Source organism: Podarcis raffonei, chromosome 4 (genome assembly GCF_027172205.1).
Source record: "Podarcis raffonei isolate rPodRaf1 chromosome 4, rPodRaf1.pri, whole genome shotgun sequence".
Classification (NCBI taxonomy): Eukaryota; Metazoa; Chordata; class Lepidosauria; order Squamata; family Lacertidae; genus Podarcis; species Podarcis raffonei.
The window spans coordinates 66,585,566-66,602,718 of NC_070605.1; the positions used below are offsets into that span (position 1 = coordinate 66,585,566).

At 42.9% G+C, this 17,153-nt stretch overlaps 1 protein-coding gene across 2 annotated transcripts in view; it reads right to left on the minus strand.

Moving 5' to 3' along the window:
- Positions 1-3,669, minus strand: part of CDKL5 (cyclin dependent kinase like 5) — a 66,021-nt gene extending 62,352 nt beyond the window's left edge. For both annotated transcript variants that reach the window (XM_053387121.1, XM_053387120.1), the window contains exon 1: positions 3,402-3,669. The gene's annotated coding sequence lies outside the window, so the exon portion shown is untranslated. The remainder of the gene's footprint in view (positions 1-3,401) is intronic.
- Between the last annotated feature and the right edge of the window lie 13,484 nt (positions 3,670-17,153).

Sequence of the window (17,153 nt, forward strand, 5' to 3'; positions counted from 1 at the left end):
CTTGCACTGGTATGCTTTAGAACTGCAACAGAAGCTCACCCCATCGTGCGGATTCGAACTGCTGACCTTCTGATCAGCAAGCCCAAGAGGCTAGGTGATTTAGACCACAGTGCCACCCGCGTCCCACCATGACATACTAAACATTAGAAAGATTTGATGTTCAGACCATAATACTGTTAGAAGAGAATGATACAGAAAAGTTAAGTCATTATAAAAACTTACAATATTGATGTGGCACATAAAAATAAGAAAGGAAGAGCAATTCAACCCCTGATCATGCCAGGTCTGTGGTTGTATTTTTTTAAAAAAATAGTTTTTATTCAGGTTTTTTGTGAGTCAGCCTCTCATCCTCACCAGTTTTCCCTTCCATCTGTTGAATGAGTGGGTGGGTGGCCTACTGGCAGAGCCCAGCGGACCCCGCCCCCTCAAAAGGCTCTTTCTGAGAGCAAGGGAAAACCAACATGTAATCTGCTCGATCTCAAACCAATCTCACTGCCACCACACAATGGCATCTGATCTGATCTGGACACAACTGTCCTGCCCCCCTTTCCAGCATGGGCCACTGCATCAGCAATAGGAGCATAGATTGCACCCCAATACACTACAATGTGGTCAGTATTAACAAACATAATTAAAAATAAAGGAAACAAAAGAAAATGAAACTGAATAAATAAAAAGCTTGAAGTAAATAGCTACTACATGACTTTATACATTTTTAAAAAGCACTGACTCAATTTTTACTTAATTCCAAAATATAAAATTTAATCAGTGGCCTAGGGTATCTCTGCAACAGGAATCCAATCTAAAATTGACTTACTAAGGTTCTGTTTGAGGAGGAGCACACGTCAAATCCCAAAGGTTGCATAATTCAAGCCTACTACAAACACTTTCCTAATTAAGACACCTAATCTTAATTACCCCTCTTCACTGAGAGTAAGCAACATACAATGCAGTAGGACTTACTTCCGAGTAGACATAGGATTGGTGAGTGGGACCTAAGCCATGGGCCAGAGTCCTTGTTTCAAATCCAGCTACTTGACTTAAAGATACTATTTGTCAGCAGTGATATGGAGACAACAATTCTACCTACCTTAAAAGATTGTTGTAAAGATCAATAATGTACTTTGAACATTAAAGCACTATGTATATATTCAAAAATATATACATATCAGATATAATTAATGTTATAAGCAACTACAGATATTTAGCATTTAAATTTGCTTTTTTCAAGTACTAATTTTGAGACTTTATTGAAAGTCTAATAATTATACACTTTGCCACTGAAATTCTGTTCGTTTTTATTCAGAAGTAAGTGTCATTAAGTTCAAAGGTTTAGTCCCTACCCCAGGTAGGTATGCAACCTATGCAACCTATGGATGTTTTGAGCTAACTCAGGAGCTTTGCCTCCACCATTCATCCAAAACAGCATTCTGTGGGAGGGGGCAGCGGGGAGAGGCAGGGAAGACACAGAAACTCACATAACCTTTTCTTCACAAAAGAATGCAATTATTATATGACGAATTGTATTATTTTTAAAAGTCATTTCATCACATAAGCTAAGGCAAGGAAAAGAGCTCCTAAACGAAGCCCTCACCAAAAAAGAGAAAGCAGAAGAGAGATATGTGTGTGTGTGTGTGCATTTGTGTAAATGTTGCCCAAATTTCATCTTAAACCAATGAGTTTATATAACAATTGTTGATTTCATTCTAAGTGCCTCATATAGGAGCAATCCTTAAAAACTGCCAGCAGCTACAATATATATGTAAAAGTAGAAAAAGCAGGCCAGGGGTTTTTAACCTTCCCAACAGAAGGTAGAAGACATGAGCAACTGAAAATTAAACATTTCATTCAATCCTGTTCTTTCAAAACTTCAAATTTAATTTGCAATAGGGCTGTTGAGTAATTAAAGGGCTGGTTTGTTGCTGTTGTTTTTTTAGTATGTTGTCTGCTTTTAATGATTAAAACTATAATTACAGTATTTCAGTCATGGATGTATACATTGAGTATGTTTAACAAATACAATGCTTTACCTTGACGAAATAAATAGAATTACGTTTTTGAAAATTTTAAACACATTGCCCTATATAAGCAATGAACACACATATCCTGCATTATTATAAAGCCCAACCCTTTCACAAGAAATAGCTTCAGACAAATTATTTTTAAAAAATTCTAACAAAGAACACAGATTACTCAATTATACTTTCAATTCTACTGGGTCTGTTAGTTGACCACATTGTGATGGACACAGAAGCTGCACTACAGAGCAAAGACAAGCAATGGTACCATAAGGGGAATCCCAGAGCCTATCTTACACAGGGAAATTTTTAACGGAGCTTCATCAGGATTTTGCCATTACATTCAGCTTCCACCTAAGGCTGCATGTACCATTCTCCTCACAGCAATCATTGACACCTTTACTTTTAAAAAATCTATCACAAAAGATGTGCGGGGGGGGGGCAGAACTGAAGCCAACCTGTGATGTGTAAGAATTAACATTCCCCCACATCTGTGCCTATTCAAATACACATCCCCCCACAGGGAGCCAAGGGAAAGGTGCACAAAACCTTTTTATGTCAAGCACCCGGAGGTAAAGCATGGCATAGAATGGGGCTTTCAGCCCAAATTGCAATTTTTACTAACAGGACAGGGAAGGAAAAGCCACAGCACAGAACATGAGTCTGCAGTGCAATTGCATACATAATATTGCTCACACCTAACTCATTGGGGGAGAAGAGATGGGGTGGGGAGAGGGAAGAAAGCCACATGTATGACATACCAGAAGAATAAAAATAGGCAAGGAGAAGCAGCGAAGAAGGAAAAGCTGCCTCGTGCCTTCATCTCAAAGCACCACGAGAATATCAAGGACATAAAAGCAGCCCGGCGAGATGGATCATACCGAGGTCTCCAACGCTACCATCACTCCCAGTACAACATATTAATGGATGCGGGGGTCTGGCAAGCTCTTGGTCTTGCTGACAGAGGCGGTGGCGGCTGTACTTGTGGTGGCGATGGTGGCAGGGAAAATACCCCTAACAGCAACCACCAGAATACCCCCCCTTAAAAAGAAGCTGCAGCTCTGTGGGGAAATGGATGGTGAGTGGAGGGGAAATGCCCAATGGGACTTGCGCTTCGGTTGGGGAAAGGGAACAGCAGGAAGGAAATTTGGAGGTGGTGGGGTTGGGGGGGAGGGAGAGAGAGAGAGAGAGAGAAGAGAGAGGCAAGGAAGTAGGCGGCATCTGTGGCAACTACGGCGTGTGTGCTGGGGGGCTGAGGGTGGGATTTGAAAAAAAGGGGGGCGGTTATGGGAAGGGGGAGGCGAGGGAGGCTGAGGGGAAACTGCAATGTGGGCGACAGGTGGGGCAGGTAAACGCCTCCACTCCCGAGTACCCGCGGCTTACCGGGCCTCGCATCCCCCGCCGCTCCGTCCCTCAGCGCTGCTGCTGCTGCCGCCGCCGCCACTGCCTCCCTGGCGCCGCCTTCGTTATTGCCCGCCCGCGTGAAAAGAAAAATTCCTCCCCGCACTTGCCTCACGCCTTCCTCTCTCTGCCTCGCAGCTCGCTCGCTTCGTTCTCAGCCAAACCCGCTACCCGCTTGCAAGGCTTGGAGGGAGGTGTTTACCGACACGGGCCTTGCCTCCTCCCCTTGCCTACCGCCCGCGCTCTCGTTTGGTCCACTGACACTCACCCCCGCCAATGGGAAAGGAGCACGGGGAGGAGGAGGCCACGCCCTTATCCCCACGGGAACCAATGGGGCCAAGCGCCCGCCCCCTTCCCCCCTCCCCCCCCACACCGTGCTCGCTTTGCGCCACGGTGGGCTGGAGATGGGCGGGGGTCTCCGCGGCCTTGGCCGCCGTGACTCCACCCCCACGCCCGCCTTTTCCTCGCGGCTTGGCCCCGCCCACCGCCCGCCCAGGCTCGGTTGGCTTTGCAGTTCCCGAGCAACCACAGGGGCCGTGATGGAGACGGAGGCGGCGGCTAATGCTGCTGCTTTTACCTCTCCTGCCGCCGCCGCTGCTTGGCAGCTGGAGCCGGGAGAGGGAGAAATGAGGGGGGGAGGGGGGCTGGTAGCAGCAGGGGAGTCGTGACTGGGAAGTAGCAGCTGCTGCTGCCAAGGAGAGAGGAAAGGGTGGGGAGAGGGGCAGGGAGGGGGGCTGGGTGCTCGTGAGGGAGGCATAAGCAGCACCAGCAGCTGGTGCTGTCATGACTAAGCAGCGTATGTGACACAGGCAGAAACAGGTGGGGGCTCAAAACAGGCAGGGGAGAAGATATATATATATATATTCATCTTGTTCGTCGCTCCCTAGCACGGATTTCCCTCAGGGTGGATGCTTTTTCGTCCCCCTCCCCACTCCATTTTATGACTACTGTTGCATGTACCAGGGAGGTGCACGGGCGGAGGGGGAGGCGCCAAGGATGCAACGTGCAGGAAACTGCTAAGCATGTTTGCAGTGTAGGTCAGTAGTATGCACAGGCTTTCCTCCTTAATGCGTCCTTTCTTGGTGGATTCCCCCCCCCCCCGCCCAGTAGCTCGCAAACAGGGTTGTGTATGCATTACTGACTTAAAATGCAGATAGATCATTCTTGCGCGCGCGCCCCTCCCCATTTGGATCGAAGCTGGTCGTGGGTGTGCAGTATTACTTCGTAAGAAACGACAGGATAGTTACACTGTCAGTATGGATTGTGGCAAACCGTGGTGTGTGCATCACTTCCCAAACCGGTGGTGGGAGGAGGAGCATGCTGGATGGGAATGTGTACAAAGCCCTAGTACCAGATATCAGTACACTTAATTGTAAACCCATTAACTAGGAAGTTAAGTCACGTTGAATTCATAAACAGTGGAAATTAATTTTGGGTCAGGATACTTAGGTTTCCAATCATTAACTCCCCTATTTATTGTAATAGGTGTTTTGTTACTTACTTCAACTGAAGCAAGATTGACCTTCAAGGATGTAATCCTAAAAACATTTCTTTGGAAGCAACTCCTGTTCAACACAGTACTCTGAAAAAAGTCCTCAATCTCCTTACCTGAAAGCAACTGTGAGTGAATATCCTCCTTTATTCAAGTAGTTTGTGGGTTCGACATCCAAAATGTTCACATAATTGGAATATTAGATTGTGAGAATTATAAGGGCACATGCTGGATTTGTGTATTCTGGATACAATGCATGAGCTATAGTGTCTCCCCCAAGTTAGATAACTAGAACGTTTACCTCACCATCACCAATAAAATAAATTATGCAATTCATATATATCCAGAGGACTCGCATGATACATGATCATATCAATTTAAGTCTGCATGTGTCTGAATGCTTCAGTATGGGACAGTTCCACACAAGTTGCTGAAAGGCAGCCTTTGCCAAGCTTGCATTCTCCAGATGTTTGGGGCTACAACTTCCACCAGCCTGGTCGAAGTTGCAGTTAAAACATCTGGAGAGCACCAGCTTGTCAAAGACAATTTTAAGAGCATAAAGAGAGCAGGGCCTGGGTCAAAGAGCCAGTTTGGTATTTGTGTACACAACACACACACAGGCTGGGAGCCTCAATGGTGCCCCTCTGGAGGCTTCACCTGAGGCAAAAAAAAACCCAACCCTAGCTTGCCCCCTCCCCGGCACTGCAGAGAGTCCTGCTGAGTCCTGCTTCCTCTTGTGACTAGCCAAATGCCTCTGGGGAACCCACAAAAGAAAATGAGGGCAATACCACCCACCCGTATTTTTCCAGCAACTGGTTGTGCGAGCTCTCATGGAAATAATGGAAACAGCAGGCCATCTAGTCTAGCTAATTGCAGCAAGATAGTATCTGCCTTCTAGCAAGCCAAAACCAAGGCAACTGCAAACCCAACCATACTTACTAGGAAGACCTACTGAACTCAGTAGGTATTCTGAATGTGTATACTTAGGTTTGAGCAGTAAGGTGCTTACAGAGAACAGTAATTAACGATTGCCTGTGTAAGCTTTGTAAGGTGCCATGTACATGGTGGGCGCTGTATAAATAATGATGATGATAACAATGGCAGGTAGCCAAGCCACACACTAAGGCAACCCAAGAAAAACAAAACACAGGTGCTTTCTCATGTGACCTAGGGCAACATTCCTTCTTCGTTTGATGGTTATAGATCTGGATCACAGCCATGGATATCAAATGTGTTTCTAAGACTTCAATCCTAGGCACACTTATCTAGGAATATGCCCCTATGAACACTTACCTGCTGGGAACAACTCAATGTGGCTTCCTACTAAGTAGATGTGTATTGTATTGCACTCTCACATGAGTATAAGAATGCTGCCAAAAAACCTTTAAACATAATCCACTTTGGGTATACCACCTGCCAGGATACCTATAACATAGTCTTCGTAATTTTAGTGTAGATTCTATGTGTGTAGGAAGGCTTTCAAGCACAGGTGTCCACAGGGGGAGGGGGATTGGTCTCCTTGGATGAACCATAATCCCCAGGTTCCCAGCTTTCATTTATTTTAGAAAAGAACAAGTTTCTATCATTTGTAAAACCTGAGATATAAGGCAAAAGGTGCAGATACTACTCTCATGTGTTTCTGTGAAATTGGCATGATCCTCCCTTTTAGCATTTACCTACCTGCCCCCGCCCAAAGAACTACCTTCAGATGCTCATCCTTGCAAAATATCTAAAACTAATAATAAGAGGAATGTAGAGGTACATTCTCATATGCTTTAACATGCAATACATTTATTTTAATCATACCTTTGGGCTCTTTCATAGACTACATTAATAATGCATTTTTTTTTGTCTCTTGTGTGCATTAATTTTGAATTTATCTATGTGTGTGACATGGTACATATTGGGAACTGCCATTTTTGGATTAGATTAAATAACAGACCCTGGAAAATTAGGTCTTAAATTCAAAATGTCTGTATGCGTGTTCTGTGATCAGTCTGAAAGATGTGTATTATTGTGGGCCAGATGCAAAACAGCTATAAACCTCTGTGTCTATATTCTCTCCTACACCAGAAAACTGTGTTGATGGTACAATTAGGAATGCAAATACACTAACTTTTAGCATGTACTACAGTGACACACTTATGAAAAGCTACAGGAAATGCAAATAGCAATTTGAACATCATTATCAAACCACCCCTGGCTGTATTCAAGGATTCTATAATCTAAAACAAGCATAGGCAAACTCAGCCCTCCATTTGTTTTGGGACTACAACTCCCATCATCCCTAGCTAACAGGACCGGTAGTCAGGGATGATGGGAATTGTAGTTTCAAAACATCTGGACATCCGAGTTTGCCTATGCCTGATCTAAAAGGAACTACAGCCTAACAGGAGAAATGGAACAAGCTCCCTCTGCAAGCCAAGTCACTCTTACCTTTGGTTCCTACCTTTGTCTCTTAAGGCATCAAACAAAAATATGAAACCTCTTAGTGGCTGCAGTGGCTTCTGGTTGCCAAAACGAAAGGTACCTGTGCTGTCAGGTCCCAGCTGCTTTTCCAGCACAAAGAAGTACCATCTCTGCTCATCACTCTAATGATACAGCACCTTTTTTTCTTTTCTTTTACTAAAGAGAACCACAAAATCTCTGTCCTTGTTTCCACCAGCCAAAACTGAAAGGCAGTACGTACACTGTCATGATGATGTGTGAGTGGCAGTTCTCCTCTCGCCTGATGCACAGGGACAGGAGATCATTAGAGGGGTACCTTGGGCCATAGCTACTTACAGGTGCTTTGAGGATGAAGAGCTACTCTGGCTACCAGTGTCTTCTTCCAATGGGATGACCTACTGAAAGGCACATACTGGGACATAGACTAATCCATCTTGGCCGGAACTCTGCTACAGTTCTAGAGCACACTGTATGTGGCTTAATGGTTAATCCAGACTCAACCAATATGTCTGAACTTATTTTTGCAGTTTTCACATTGTGTGTGTGTGTGTGTGTGTGTAAGGATGTACTCACGCTGCAGTTTGCATGGCCACCAAACTGCAATATGCCACTGGAACAGCAGGTGGGCAGGAAAGTGAGCAAGCAGCTCAGAGAGGCTTTTCTCTCCCATCTCCCACAGCAGCTGCGAGGTGTAATGGGAGAGGGAGGGTGGTGACTTGGAGAAGCTCCAAGGAAAGGTGAGGTGGTTTGGCTGAGCTTTACGATCAGGGGAATAGTTTTGGAGAGGGGGTAGGGTGGGCAGTGTGGGCAAGTCAAGCGAGCAGAAGAAGCAGCCCTGTGTGTGTGTGTAAATAAAGGCCTGCTGAGAACAGCGCAGTATTATGAAAGTAGTTTAATCAAAGAACTCCAATTAGATGTCTATTTTGCACGGGTGTAAAAATAATTACATAAGAAGCATTTTTAAGGATCACAGCCATTGCTGCATGTGAAATCATTCTTAAATGCATGAGATCAATGGAGTTTTGTATGAACAAAACAGCAGGACTTGGCACAAAGACAACACCAAACTAGTCATTATTCGTTCTCACTGTTTCTTTTTCTTCTCGGTACCTCACAATAAAACAAAAAGCAACTCCACAGCTTTCATTTCTCTGGACTAGCATACCTCAGTTCGAAGGGTTACAGTTTTGGGAATTACTGTTTTCTTTGTTGTTGTTTGTTTTTAAAAGATAGCTTTCACAGAAAAACTAAGAAAAGCTGCACTAATTTTATATTTGTACTTCATACATGCTGTACTCTGAAGTTTAAGTTCTTTACTAAACCACTGGAACAAACTGGCAATGTTTTATTGAAAGTCGGTTAAGATATATAATATGCATACATTAAATATTCAGACGTCAAACTGCTTTTATGCACTGTTCATAAACGAGTTCAGTTCACTTTGACTCTATAGAACAAATGTATTGCATCTGCTGGAAATTTACATTCAAAACAAAACATTCTGATTTTATCATACTGTTAGGACCAAAACTGCCTATTTTATTTCCATGTGTAGCATCACATAACCTAAGCTACGTGAATCAGTCCATGCCTGCCTACTGCTCTCTTGGTGGTATTGGCTAGGAAGCACAGCCAAACCAGCACACAATCTACAGCTGAATAGGGACAAAAATGGGACATAACCTTACAGTCCCTGGGGCCATAGGACAGAGCAGAAAGCTAAATCTGTGAGCAGGAGAAATGGGTCTGTACTTGCATCCCTGTGCTCACACTTCAGTTTACTGCTCATTCACTGCATTTCTAGTGCTGGGTTTTCAATGTTCATATGATGTTCTGCAAAATGCGGATGTATCTTGCATTGTTTATAAAATACTACAGTTTGTTGTGTTTCTCAAACCAGCTTCAGATTGTTTGGAGTCCTTAAGCCATTGCTAATTCGTCTCAAACTGAGTTGTGAACACCTTTGCATAGGGGATGGACATTCCCAACCACCAATGCCCCCTTTAGTGTACGCAATCAGAAACAAATCTGACACTAATGAAATGGTGCTGATGTGAACAGCTGGGGAGAACAAGCTGAGAAACACACTGGGTGAAGCTGACCACTTCCATATGCTCTAAAGCAGTGGTTCCCAATTAGCTAAGTACTATGAACACCCTAAGGGACGTGGGTGGCACTGTGGGTTAACACAGAGCCTAGGACTTGCCGATCAGAAGGTCGGCAGATCGAATCCCCACGACGGGGTGAGCTCCCGTTGCTCGGTCCCTGCTCCTGCCAACCTAGCAATTTGAAAGCACATCAAAGTACAAGTAGATAAATAGGTACCACTCCGGCGGGAAGGTAAACGGTGTTTCCGTGCGCTGGTTCGCCAGAAGCGGCTTAGTCATGCTGGCCACATGACCCGGAAGCTGTCTGTGGACAAACGCTGGCTCCCTCAGCCAATAAAGCGAGATGAGCGCTGCAACCCCGGAGTCGGCCACGACTGGACCTAATGGTCAGAGGTCCCTTTACCTTTTTATGAACCCCCTGTTTTTCAAAAGCCAAGCCATGTAACCCCCTACTTTTGAAAATTTTGAAATCTCTGTGGTAGTTTTTGTTATATGAGTGGTGCTACGGACCTCTTGGGTGGGTTATGTGGACACCCTGGGGTCCGCGGACCATCAATTGGGAACCACTACTTTAAAGTGTTAATGTGAAATAAAATTACAGTGATACCTCTGGTTATGTACTTAATTCGTTCCGGAGGTCCATTCTTAACCTGAAACTGTTTTTAACCTGAAGCACCACTTTAGCTAATGGGGCCTCCTGCTGCTGCCGCACGATTTCTGTTCTCATCCTGAGGCAAAGTTCTTAGCCCAAGGTACTATTTCTGGGTTAGCGGAGTCTGTAACCTGAAGCATATGTAACCCGAGGTACCACTGTATTATAAAAAATAGTGTTAACGTAAACACACCCTTAGTCTGGAAACTGCTGTCAGTGCCCCAATGCATTGCCCTCCCCCAATGCTGCATTTACCCAACAAATAATTTCTAGTGTTCCATCATCAAAACATGACGGGGAGTCTTAGGAAGAATGGCTGGGGAGAGTGGGGTGAGTGGGGTAGGAAATTGCCAGCCCTCAACACCTGCAGCTCCCTTATTTTGCCTGATAACATGCCAGTCCTGTTTGCACAAGCCAGTTTCCCATATTCAGGTTAAACGAGAAACTTCAGTTTGTTTAAAACTATTGTGAAAACTTTCAGTTTTTCAGCATGCAATGGAGGAAGACAACGAATCTCATTGCAGCTGGTGCATATAACGTTAAACCATCATTTAGATGGCATGTGGATTGGGCCTCAAGAGTACAGACATCCCAGTTCCTACACCTTAATAACTATTCATACTGTATATACTATTGTTGTACTGTGTATTTTGGGTCTATGGACAGCAATAAAGCTGTGTGTGTGGCTTCCCAGAGGATGGTGAAAGCTAATTGTGATTAAGTCCTATTGAAACAAAATATATTCATATTCATATTCTAAGTGAAGGAGAGAAAGTTGAAGTAAAAAAGTTTGTCTAGATCCATGAATGAAATAAAATTGACCTACACTTTGGTTTATAAGCCAAGTTTGCTCCATGAATAAATTTTAATTGTTTTTCTTAATTTTACTTCCAAAACATCAAATCAGAATCCCTTCTCAGTGCTTCAACTTGGAAATTCCAAATGTTGACCTTACATAAGGAATTAATTTCCCTACCCTGCAAGTAATCTACTATTGTAAGATGTTGGGGAACATTTATAAATAAATATAGAAATTCAACCTGGTACACTGAAAATGCTCTTTAAATATGCATAACAGCTAGGCACTTAAATCTTCCCACTCCTTGCCAAACAGTATTCTGCGCCTGGCCTGTGTTACAGTGACATCTGTTGAATGAAAATGGAAGGTGCATTAAAAGTGACTTGAGGAAAGTGCTCCACACTTACTTTTTGAAAACCATAAATGCACCATAGTGACCTAAATGTCCCATTTCCACATTGCCTAAGGAAAATATTACATAATAAAAACCTAAATAGAAATTTTGGCAATCATTTTGCGCTATTGTATCAGATTCTCTTTGGAGGAAACTCTAGCATAATTTCTCAGAAAACAATCCCTGAATATCCCTGAATTCAGTGGATCTTATTGCTCATAAGTAAGTGTGCACAGGACTGCAATCTGAGGATGAGGACATAAGAGCAATCTTGCTGGAACAAGCCAAATGTCTATTTGGTTTAGTATACTACAGTGGACAAACAAATGATTCTGGAAAGTCTTTAGGCAGGGTTTGCAGTTAATAGTTCTTTCCCGATGCAGCTCCCCAGCAGCTGGTGCACAGAAAGAAATACTGCTGCATAGGTGTGTGTAGTAGCACATTTCATCAGGGTGTGAACCCAGGGTTGTTGTTGTTTTTAAGACGAATGTTTATTGAATGCATATTCATACACATTCACAAAGGACATTGTTTTTTATTAATCAAACTACAGGAACTAAAACTTCACTAAACTTATTTTTTAATTAACAATTAACTTTACTTTAAAAATACAAACTTGAAATACTTTAAATGAATTTTTAATTTTTTAATTACGGTATCATCATTATCATTATTATTATTCTGCTGTAACTAGGCATTGTTGTTTAGTTGTTTAGTCGTGTCCGACTCTTCGTGACCCCATGGACCAGAGCATGCCAGGCACTCCTGTCTTCCACTGCCTCCCACAGTTTGGTCAAACTCATGTTGGTAGCTTCGAGAACACTGTCCAACCATCTCGTCCTCTGTCGTCCCCTTCTCCTTGTGCCCTCTATCTTTCCCAACATCAGGGTCTTTCCCAGGGAGTCTTCTCTTCTCATGAGGTGGCCAAAGTATTGGAGCCTCAGCTTCAGGATCTGTCCTTCCAGTGAGCACTCAGGGCTGATTTCCTTAAGAATTGAAACGTTTGATCATCTTGCAGTCCATGGGACTCTCAAGAGTCTCCTCCAGCACCATAATTCAAAAGCATCAATTCTTCGGCGATCAGCCTTCTTTATGGTCCAGCTCTCACTTCCATATATCACTACTGGGAAAGCCATAGCTTTAACTATATACAAAGATAATTTTCATGATCTTTAACCAGATAATGAGCTAACCCATATTGACCAAAACTGATTAAGGTTTATGTTACGATACGATGCGATAATCTTTATTGTCAATGTCCCACAGAGAACAACGAAATTGAAAAAATCTACATCAGACATTCAAAAACCAACGAGCCTGCTATCCCAGCTATCCCAGCCTGGTTAACCCCCTAAAAACTCTGATACCCCATAATTAACTACAATATACTCCCACAGAGACTACCTTACACTGCGTTTAAAACTAAAATGGCATTTGGATAAAAACTGTCTCTCAGGCGGCTAGTCCTAGTCTTTATAACCCTGTACCTTCTTCCAGATGGTTTCTTCATCTTCCTGCCTAAGAGAATGAGATGCCATTTAGCAGGTGTGAGCGAATGATGGAAAGTGGATCACAAATAGAGACAGAGCCATGGGACAGAGACAGGTGCAGGTAGAAGAAAAAGGCTGGAATGGAAATGCAACATCTGTGCTGGTTCTGGAGACAGATGCAGGAAGGAGCTGCAGATCCATTCCAGCCATTTTATTCTGCTTGCTTCTTTTTCTCTGTTTGCTTCCCTGCTCCTTTCCATCTTCATTGCTCCCCCACACCTGCTTCCCTACAGGTTGTGGCAGCTGAGGGAGTCAGGTTGATGCTCTGTACTGTCTCCTCCTTGCCATTAGGGCATGCCTCCATGGATCAGTTTCATCCTGTTTCAGATGTGGATTATATAACTGCTAATCAATTACTCTGGTAACTTCAAGGTTAGATTACTGCAATGCGTTATATGTGGGTCTGTTTCTGAAGACTGTTCAGAAACTTCAGCTAGTGCAGAATTTGGGAGCAAGGTTGTTCACTGAGGCAGAATGGCTTGAACATATTACACTGATCCTGGTCTGTCTGCACTGGCTGACAATTAGTTTCTGGGCCAAATTCAAAGTGCTCGTCTTGACCTATAAAGCTTCAAATGGCTCAGGACTGTTGGCCACATGACCCAGAAAGCTGTCTGTGGACAAACACCGGCTACCTCAGCCTGAAAGCGAGATGAGCACCGCAACCCCATAGTCGCCTTTGACTGGACTTAACCATCCAGGTGTCCTTTACCTTTACCTCTCTTTTGCATAGAAGGTAGTAAACTACTGCTAAAATGGATACATGAATTATTTGGTACAAATTTATTAGGGTATGTGTGCGTGCGCGAACACACACACACACAGAGTCTTATAATAGCTCCTGAATATGTTGCACTCACAAACATAGAATCACAACAGTCGTAGCATTTTGCATTTCTCATAAAACAAATGTACCCAATGAGGAACTGCAAGGACATGGGAAATGTTATCATTTGAAAACAATGTTCAGTGTTAAAGGCCAAAAAATACCGGTAATTTATTTTTATGAAGTCTTACTTATAAGTCTCCCAGAATATTTTACATACAGCCTGTGATTAAAAGAGACAGGTGCATTTTAACTACTCACTGTGCCAGTCTATCAAGCCTATTATTCTTTGCTAGTACAGGGCGAACTTTTAAGCATTACTTGGAATAATATTAGCCCACAGTTGATTGCCCACCCAAAATTACATTCTGAAACAAAATGAGAACTTTAATGCCTTTTATCAATTGCAAATTCATTTCCTTAACTGTAGCATCAGTGCTAAGAAGTATGAGACAAATTCCCATTATGCTTTGGGATTGTTGTCGTTTTTTTAAAAAAAACAAAATAAAACACCACATATATCTTAAAATACACATTTTAAAAAATAATATTTTCCATTCCTTAGGCAAGGCAGTCTGAAGAACCGAGAAGGTTTTCTGGGCTACAATCTAGGGTACAGTTACATGTGCTTAAGTTCTACTGAATGCACCAGGGTTTACACATATAGAACACTGGATTGATACCAGGGGGGTTTGAGGATTGAAAAGTGAATAAATCTTGTTAAATATAATAAATGAATGGAACAAAGAATTCTAAGATGCACTGCATTCTTCAACACGTGCTTTAGAAGGCAATCTCACTAAGTTTTTAGTTTTAGTTTTTTGTTTTGGCACAATAATATAGAGTGCACTGAGTACCTTCAATTGTGTACCTAGGACTGCCGAAGCACCAGCTGATATTAGCTTAAGGCTGCTCCTTGTAGATGTTTCAACATGGGTAGACACTTACACTACAGCAGCAAACCAAGGAAGAATGGTTTCCAATAGAAACCATGGGTGGTCTTGTTAGGAGCTACAGCTTGGAAGATCTCCAAAATTATTCTGGACACTTGTAAGATGGTGCCCTTTAATATTTATCCTGAGAACTGCTGCTGTTTGGGGGACAGAGGAAGGATCAGCTGCAACACCAGCATTAGGAGATGATTTGATAGATTGATTCCCTTTATTTATATGCTGTTGCTTTTCTACGGTGAGGTGTGCCCATAGTGGCTTGCAACAGACATTCACTTATCCAAAGTACTGGGGTGGGGGAGAGAAGTCAGTTTATAAAAAAACAAAACAACACAAAACAGGACAAAGCCAACCATTAGCAGCCATAGAATATATTCAATATTATAAAAGAAATAAGCTATACTTAAATTCAGAAGTACAAACAAAAATGAAACTTTTAAGAAAACTCAGTAAAGTTCCAACTGCTAGTGCAGGTCACATTTCACTCCAAGGAGCTTCAGCAGCCTGGCTTCAATACCGTTCAGATAAATGCCCCCCTCCCAATTCTAATTAATGCTCTAAGCACAATAGCACACGGTCAGAGCCATAGGGGGGTTCAGCTTACTATCTCTTTGGAAAGCAGTGGTTAAATTTCTTCAGGCCAAAATTTGCATTGATTTATGGCTAGTCCTCCAGATGATGCACGTCAAAGGTGGAACATGGCCAACTTTAATTATTTTTCAGGACAAATTGGAGGTGGGATCACCCAAAAAAAATTGGGGCATCACCAAATCACAGAGGAGATCCAGAAGAGTAGGAGAGAGAGAGATAGAATATTAGACAAAAGCTTGGAAGGCCACAACAAAACTTTTGGTATTACAGTATTGCAGCAGGGGACCTACCATAGCAGCAGTCAATGGGTGGGATTCACCTAACATGCCCCATCAGCAGAAGCCCTGTGCAAGGACTTCCACCTGTGCAATGAGACTTCCCCACCTCTCTCCTGTCCCTGCACCACCCACACCCATTGGGAGAATTCCCAGAACACCACATGGGAATGTTGGAGAGATGGAACCATTCCAACTGGCAAGCTGCAATTCTTCTGCATGTAGAATGTTCAGAAACATGTGGTGCTGAATTCCACTGAATGTTTTTATATATTTTAAAAATGCAAAATCGGGGTGGAGACCATATAAAGGCACTTGGGAGGCTGGATGCAGCCTGTGGGCTGCAGACTAGCCACCTCAGCTTTAGGAGAGAGGTAAAGCAGATCCCTGGCACATATGTGCTGACTTAAACATGAAAGTGGCCATTTAGAGCCCATTGAGTAGTACTTCCGAAGCAGGCCACCTGTCAATGTTGCACCAAGCACACAAGGCTTTTAGTCCATTCATCACCCCATATGCCAGCAGTATCTGCACACCAATGATGGATGGTCCCAGCATCAGTTGTGCTTCATCCAAGTGTTGGCAAGGGATGTAGGGAAAGAGCCCATAATTGATGCAGCAACTACATTGAGCAACTTCAGGGACAAAATAAAATAAAATGATCAGCTACATTTTTAAATCAGATCTCTTGAATTGACTTTTCCCCCCTGAATTCTGGTAATTCTCACAATTATCCAGCAATATGTTTCTGTGTGTGGAAAGCAATATTCCTTTTCTTCATTCTACTTCCTTCTTCACGGAGAAAAACTGACAGAGTTTAAATTTTCTCACAGTTACTTTGAGCTGAGAATAACAGCTCTTAATTTGGTTCCAAGAAGGTGGCATGATGCAAGGAGTTTGCAGCAGTCTAGCACTGAAATGCAGAAATATCTGAATATGCAAATGAACTGGAATACTGTATAAAGATCATTATTTGATAGAGGATTTTGTGCATTTGGCTGATCAATCAAGGAAAGTTGCTCCTTGTATGACTTCCCTCCATCACATATGTAACCTTCAAATATACACAGAAATTGCCTTACAAGATAAAGCCAGAGTTTATCCAGTCCAGTTTTTTAGTCACTAGTGAGATGCCCCTTGAAAATTTACAAGGAAGGCAAGATGCACATAGCCAAAGCTTGTTCTTTGTACCTTGTATCCCCTAATTCTCTAATGATATGTTGCTTCTGAGCACCAAGATTCTATTTATGTCTCTGGACCTATGATACTGCTGTTTTCTTCTATTGCCTTTCATCACTTCATTGGTTTCCCCTCTGCTCTGTGTCTTTCCCCTGTGGCTTCCACGCATCTTTCATCCTTCTTAGGAAATAACAGCACAACTTGGGGATTGATTTTTCCCCTCTCATACTTCCCTCTCTTTTACAAGAACACAAAGCAAAACTGAAACCAACGAAAAAAAGGGGGAGAGGGAAAACATTGGCTTGTAACATTGATTGGTTGTCCTCTTTTATGATGGCACTGTCCTTTATAAATTACAAATTACTTCTGTATATTATCTTTCCTCCTGCCTTCCCTCCCCTTCCCTCTTGTGATTTCTAGCTACTTAAGATTGTGAGCCTTTGTAAGAGCTTGTCATTATTTGAGAAGTG